Genomic DNA, 7691 nt, shown 5'->3' with positions numbered 1-7691 from the left:
GTCCGGTGGCGATTTTTATGAATTGTTCAGCAGTCTAATGGCTTGGGGGTAGAACTTGTTGAGGAACCTTTTGGTCCTAGACTTGGCGCTCCGGTACCGCTTGCCGTGCAGTAGCAGAGAAAACAGTTTATAACTTGGGTGACCGGAGTCTCTGACAATTTTATGGGCTTTCCTCTGACACCACCTATTATATAGGTCCTGGATGGCAGGAAGCTTGGCCCCAGTGATGTACTGGGCCATTTGCACTACCCTCTGTAGCGCCTTACGATCATATGCCGAGCAGTTGCCATACCAGGCGGTGATGCAACCGATCAGGATGCTCTCGATGGTGCAGCTGTAGAACCTTTTGAGGATCTGGGGGCCCATGCCAAATTAAAAGGTTTTGTTTTGCCCTCTTCACGACTGTCTTGGTATGTTTGGACCATGATAGTTCATTGGTGATGTGGACACCAAGGAACTTGAAACTCTTGACCTGCTCCACTACAGCCCTGTCGATGTTAATGGGGGCCTGTTCGGCCCACCTTTTCCTGTAGTCCACGATCAGCTTCTTTGTCTTGCTCACATTGAGGGAGAGGTTGTTGTCCTGGCACCACACTGCCAGTTCTCTGTCCTCCTCCCTATAGGCCGTCTCATTGTTGTCGGTGATCAGGCCTACAACTGTTGTGTCGTCAGCAAACTTAATGATGGTGTTGGAGTCATGTTTGGCCACACAGTCGTGGGTGAACAGGAAATACAGGAGGAGATTAAGTACACACCCTTGAGGGGCCCCAGTGTTAATGATCAGCGTGGCAGATGTATTGTTGCCTACTCTTACCCCCTGGGGGCAACCTGTCAGGAAGTCCAGGATCAAGTTGTTTAGTCCCAGAGTCCTTAGCTTAGTGATGAGCTTCGTGGGCACTATGGTGTTGAACGCTGAGCTGTAGTCGATGAACAGCATTCTCACATAGGTGTTCCTTTTGTCCAGGTGAGAAAAGGCGGTGTGGAGTGTGATTGAGATTGCGTCATCTGTGGATCTGTTGGGGCGGTATGCAAATTGGAGTGGGTCTAGGGTGTCCGGGAGGGTGCTGTTGATCTGAGCCATGACCAGCCTTTCAAAGCACTTCATGGCTACAGACGTGAGTGCCACGGGGCGGTAATCATTTAGGCAGGTTATTTTCGCATCCTTTGGTGCAGGGACTATTTTGGTCTGCTTGAAACATGTAGGTATTACAGGCTCGTTAAGGGAGAGGTTGAAAATGTCAGTGAAGACACTTGACAGTTGGTCCGTGCATGCTTTGAGTACACGTCCTGGTAATCCGTTTGGCCCAGCGGCTTTGTGAATGTTAACCTGTTTAAAGGTTTTGTTCACATCGGCTACCGAGAGCGTTATCACAGTCATGCAGAACAGCTGATGCTCTTGTGCATGCTTCAGTGTTGCTTGCCTCGAAGCGAGCATAAAAGGCATTTAGCTTGTCTTGTAGGCTCGTGTCATTGGGCAGCTCGCGTCTGGGTTTCCCTTTCTAGTCCGTAATAGTTTTCAAGCCCTGCCACATCTGATGAGCATCAGAGCCAGTGTAGTAGGATTCAATCTTAATCCTGTATTGATGCTTTGCTTGTTTGATGGTTCGTCTGAGGGCATAGTTTTTGCTTGTAAGCAGGAATCAGGATGATAGAATTGTGGTCATATTTGCCAAATGGAGGGCGAGGGAGAGCTTTGTATGCATCTCTGTGTGTGGAGTAAAGGTGGTCTAGGATTCCGCCCTCTTTGCACATGTGACATGCTGGTAAAAATTTGGTAAAACTGATTTAAGTTTGCCTGCATTAAAGTCCACGGCCACTAGGAATGCCGCTTCTGGAAGAGCATTTTGTTGTTTGCTTATGGCCTTACAGAGTTGGTTGAGAGCTGTCTTAGTGCCAGCTTAGCTTTGTGGTGGTAAATAGATGGCTACGAATAATACAGATAATAACTCTCTTGGTAGATAATGTGGTTGACAACTTATCATAAGGTACTCTACCTCAGGCGAGCAATGTTTTATTTATTTTTTATTTATAATAATGTAGAATAGTCTGTATACATACAAGAAGTACACAAATAGACAATGATAACATATGCTAGGGGGTACATCAAATTACAGATTATACAAAGACTTTAAAAGAAACACACATATTGATTGTTTTAACAGCTTTCTTATTAGGAGAATGTTGAATGGTCTTAATGTACTGCTCGAATTCTTTATAGAAAACACAGAGGAGTGTTTTTTTATTCGTGAATTTACATTTATGAATATGAAATGTTGCCATTAGTACAATTACATTTATGAGGTCAATGTGTTTTTCTTTATCCTTATTATAGTTAAGGAAACCGAGCAGCACATTCTCCCATAACACACAAAAGTCATCAAGAATATTAACAATTATAAAACTGTGAATGTCTTTCCATAATTGTTTTACATGTAGACAATGCCAAAATAAATGAGAAACTGTTTTTGTATGCTCAACACAAAAAGTACAATCAATGTTAATGTATTTTTTGAGTTTCTTCAGGTAATGATTCGCAGGGTAACACTTATGGATCATTCTGAAAGAGACCTCTTTCACCTTGTTAACAAGCAGGTATTTGTGTGGTAATAACCAGACTTTTTACCAACAGATATTAGTGACCAATGTATTCCAGTAACTTATGACATAAGAAATGGATACAATATCCCATTGAAATAAAGCACGTATAGATCTGTTGTTCTGAGGGAGCAAGGAGGAACATATTTTCCCTATTGGAGAGTCAACTGGATTAAGCGAGGGTAGGTCAACAAGGTGAGGTCTGGCTACACCTCTAAACCACATGAGATTTCCAGATGGAACTGATTGGGAGTTGTTCCTGATTGGGAGTCATATTTAAAGTGCTTGTTTTCACCTGTTTAGTTGTGGGTAGTTGTTTTTGCACTGCGTTTTGTTAGCATGCAAAACTGTTCCTGTCGTGTTTCTGTATTTTCTTGTTTTTTCGTGTTCACATCTTTAATAAATAATATGTTGAGCACGCAACCCGCTGCGCCTTGGTCTCATCACTACGACAGCCGTGACACCACCAAAACGGGAGAAGATATAATGAGGAATGAAATTCCAAATTGAAGTTGGATTCTTTAAAAAATGTTTAGCCCAATTTATCTTAAAAGTATTATTCAAAGTAGGAAAATAAAAAAAATTGAGACCACCATAATGGCAGATTTCCTAATATAATGTGTACAATTTTTCCAGATGAAGTTGAAAAGCACCTGGTCAACCGCTTTACCTATTTTGTTGTCAAGATATAGGGCCTGGGCTGCATAGTAAGTCTGGAGATAACTTCAGCTTTAGAAAGCAATACTCGACCTTTCAAGGATAAATCCCTCTGCAATCAATGGTTCAACTTCTTTTTTTTTTTCAATAATAGGTATAAAATGTAATGATAATCTTTCCTGTTGATCCTTAGATATGGTAATCCCAAGGTATGTTACTTTTTCCTTGACTGGAATATTGCATATATAGGGTATGACACAGTCTTTAACAGCAAACAATTAACACTTATTAAGGTTTAGGCAAAGACCAGATGCTTTGGAAAATATATTTATCACATCGACTGCTCTAGGAATCTGGTCAGCATCTTTCAAAAAGAGGGTGGTGTCATCTGCAAGTTGACTGATGATAATATCTCTGTCAGCAATCGAGATCCCTTTTCTATCGCTGGATTTAACAGAACTTGTAAGAAGTTGGGTTGCAAGCAGGAAGAGGTAAGGCGAAATTGGGCAACCTTGCCTAATTCCTCTTTTCAAATCAAATCTAGAAGTGCCATGCTTTAATTTAATTGAACTGTTCCCATTAATATAAAGAGTTTTAATAGTACTACAAAATAATTCTTCAAAAACCAATTTCCCAAGGGAGAGAAATAGAAACTCATGTTCCACTGTATCAAAGTTTTATTGTCTTCTTAGGCTTTATAAAAGTCTATCTTCGAAGATTAAATCAGAATAGTCAATAAGGTCTAACACCAGTCGGATATTATTAGATATATGTCTATTCCTCATGAAGCCAGATTGGGTCTCTTCTATAATTGAGTCCAATACTGCCTTCATTCTTTTTGCAAAAATAGAGGCTAATATATTGTAGTCATTATTGAGCAGACAGATTTGACGCCAATTATCAAGTAGAAGCAAGTCTTGGGCTTAGGGATTAATGTAATCAGACCTTGAGTCAAACTGGGAGGGAGAGCATTATTTGTAATGCTTTCAGAAAAGACCTCCAACAGAAATAGGGCCAACTGTTGAGAAAATGTTTGGTGAAACTCAGCAGATCAGATCAGCATCAGTCCCAGGAGATGTATTATTTTGAAGGTGTTCAATAGAATACATGATCTCTTCAACTATAATAGGGTCATCACACTGTTCCCTCTCAGCCTCCCCAATTGATTTCACCCCCCCAGAGAGTCAAAAAAAGAGTGGAGGAAAGCTCACAATACTTAGAACTATATATCAATTCCTGTAGAAGTTGCAACTAAAGTTAGAGATTAATTTGGGATCATCTGTGATGAGACCATTAATATTTAATTGTTGAATTATATTATTTTTAGAGTGGTATTTTTCTAACCTGAAAAAATAAGATTACTTTTTTTCACCCTCCTCTAGCCACTTCTTCCTAGATCTGCTTTCAGTTTATACATATCATCCAACTTGTTTTGTAGCTCAAGCGGAACAGATTTGTCCTCTGAGACTTTCAACAGTCTTTTGAACAAGAGAGGTGATCTTTGTAATTATACTTTCTTCTTCAGCTCTCCTCGTCTTGGCAAGAAAACTCCCATATGTTCTTAAATATTTTCCAACCTCATATTTAAAAAGCTCCCAGTTATTACTGTATGAATTGTCATTTATAGCTTTGTTCCAAATGTGTGTAATTAAATTGTTTATCTCCATCTTGACCAACTCATGTTTTAATATAGAGCTATTAAGCTTCCAGTAGGATGCTCTGCCAAGGCCATTATCAGAGATAAACTGTGTAGTCAATATAAACAGCTCTATGATCAGTAAGGGGAGCGGCCAGGATGTTAACAGAAATACCCTGTTTATCAAAACATTTAGACACCAGCCAAAAATCTATGAATGATTGTCTGGATTGTGCCTTATTACTCCATGTGAAAGACTTGTCATTAGGAAACTTTACTCTCCAAATATCTATAATATCAAACCTTTCCATAAACTGCCTCAAACTTGTATTCATAGTAGTGGACTGTCCCAGAGGCCATCTATCAATTAAATTATTCAGAAAAATATTAAAATCCCCAGCTACTATATGTAAAGCATTAGGGAACTTGGTTAGCCAATGGAGAATATGCTTTTCTAAAGATTCAAGTAAGTGATCATTTTCAAGTTTGGAATTGTAACCATAAATGTTGGGAATAATAATGATGCGGTTGTTACAGTTGATGACAAGACAAAGAAAGTGACCAGAAGGGTCACAGTCGGAGTGCAAAATACTTCCATTGAAGTTATTCTTTAGAGTGGTAACTCCAGCAGAGCGTTCAGAACCATGAGAGAGACATACAACATTACCCCACTGAGATCTCCAGAAGTTGACGTCGGTAGAAACTGAATGAGACTCTTTGAAAAAACATACATCTGTTTTAAGCTGTTTGGCAAACAAAAATAATGCTTTGCGCTTTACATTATTTCTTAACCCCCTAGCATTGAGTGAAACTATAGACAACGACAAAGTGGAATATAGAACAAAATACTATGAGCTAAACAACAATCGCAAATCGAAAAAGAATGAAAGGAAACCAGCGTTGCATACCAGATATAAATGATTGAGTGAGAATAGTTTAGCATAACAAAGCTAACTGCCAGAACAAGAAACAACAAAGATCTTGCTCACTGCCTATTACTGCAGGTAAACATATCAGAAGTGAGAGAACAAATACAATAGTGAACATCCATTTCTCCAGTAGTCCTGTGCAGTTAGAACGAAGGTTAAATCACCGTAGAGCCGGGAGTGGGATCTGCTCCCATCAGAGGTAGCTATCTAGGTAGCCTATGTTGACCACCAGGCACAGCTTATAACAGTTCTCAAGAGGAAGCACCTTCTTTTCGTGCTTTTTCCACAGCTGACCTCTCCTTTTTCTGTCTGTTTTCAAGAGGTCTTCAGCAAACCGCAGATTGTTGTCACGTAGGAAAGTAGATTTCTTGGCTGCTTTCCTAATGGCATCCCTGCAGATCCGTGATGTGAACTGGAGAATGACTCCTCTGGACTTGGAGTTACCCTGCCTTCTCGTGCCGAGGCGATGTACAGTGTCGACAACATCTGCTAGCTTAGCCTTCCCCACAGGTAGGATAGCTTGGCAGACTTTGATGGTCTCTTGCCGCACGTTCTCCCCATCTGCTTCGGGAACTCCATACAGTCCAGAAGGACATCGTGGTCAACAGTGTCGAATGCAGCACTTAAATCTAAGAGTACAACGACAGAGAGCTGTTTGGTGCCTGTGTTGGCTCCAAGATAATTTACCACTTTAACTAAGGCTGTCTCTGTGCTGTGGTGGGCATGAAAACTAACATCCCGAAGTCGCCTCTTCACTGTTGACGTTGAGACTGGTGATTTGCGGGTACTATTTAATGAAGCTGCCAGTTGAGGACTTGTGAGGCATCTATTTCCCAAACTAGACACTCTAATGTACTTGCCCTCTTGCTCAGTTGTGCACTGGGGCCTCCCACTCCTCTTTCTATTCTGGTTAGAGCCAGTTTGCGCAGTACTGTGAAGGAAGAAGTACACAGCCTTGTACGAGATCTTCAGTTTCTTTGCAATTTCTCGCATGGAATAGCCTTCATTTCTCAGAACAAGAATAGACTGACGAGTTTCAGAAGAAAGTTCTTTGTTTCTGGCCATTTTGAGCCTGTAATGGTACCCACAAATGCTGATGCTCCAGATACTCAACTAGTCTACAGAAGGCAAGTTTTATTGCTTCTTTAATCAGACCAACAGTTTTCAGCTGTGCTAACATAATTGCAAAAGGGTTTTCTAACGATTAATTAGCCTTTTAAAATGATAAACTTGGATTAGCTAACACAACGTGCCATTGGAACACAGGAGTGATGGTTGCTGATAATGGGCCTCTATACACCTATGTAGATATTCCATAAAAATCTATCGTTTCCAGCAACAATAGTCATTTACAACATGAACAATGTCTACACTGTATTTCTGATAAATTTGATGTTATTTTAATGGACAAAAAAAGGTGCTTTTCTTTCGAAAACAAGGACATTTCTAAGTGACCCCAAACTTTTGAACGGTAGTGTACACGGAGGGAAAGTGTCAGTAACATGCTGGCTTTAAAGCTGGCTTTAAAGTTGAGGAGAGATTGACTGCATCACTATTGGTCTTTGTGAGAGGTATTGACGTGTTGAAGGAACTGCCTGTTCAACCAGTATCTTCACAGTTCAGACACCCATCGGTTCAACACAAGACATGCAACCAGTATCTTCACAGTTCAGACACTCATCGGTTCAACACAAGACATGCAACCAGTATCTTCACAGTTCAGACACTCATCGGTTCAACACAAGACATGCAACCAGTATCTTCACAGTTCAGACACTCATCGGTTCAACACAAGACATGCAACCAGTATCTTCACAGTTCAGACACTCATCGGTTCAACACAAGACATGCAACCAGTATCTTCACAGTTCAGA

This window comes from Salmo salar, chromosome 20, assembly GCF_965601325.2.
Source record: "Salmo salar chromosome 20, fSalSal1, whole genome shotgun sequence".
Classification (NCBI taxonomy): Eukaryota; Metazoa; Chordata; class Actinopteri; order Salmoniformes; family Salmonidae; genus Salmo; species Salmo salar.
Note: the sequence above shows the minus strand (reverse complement) of the source record.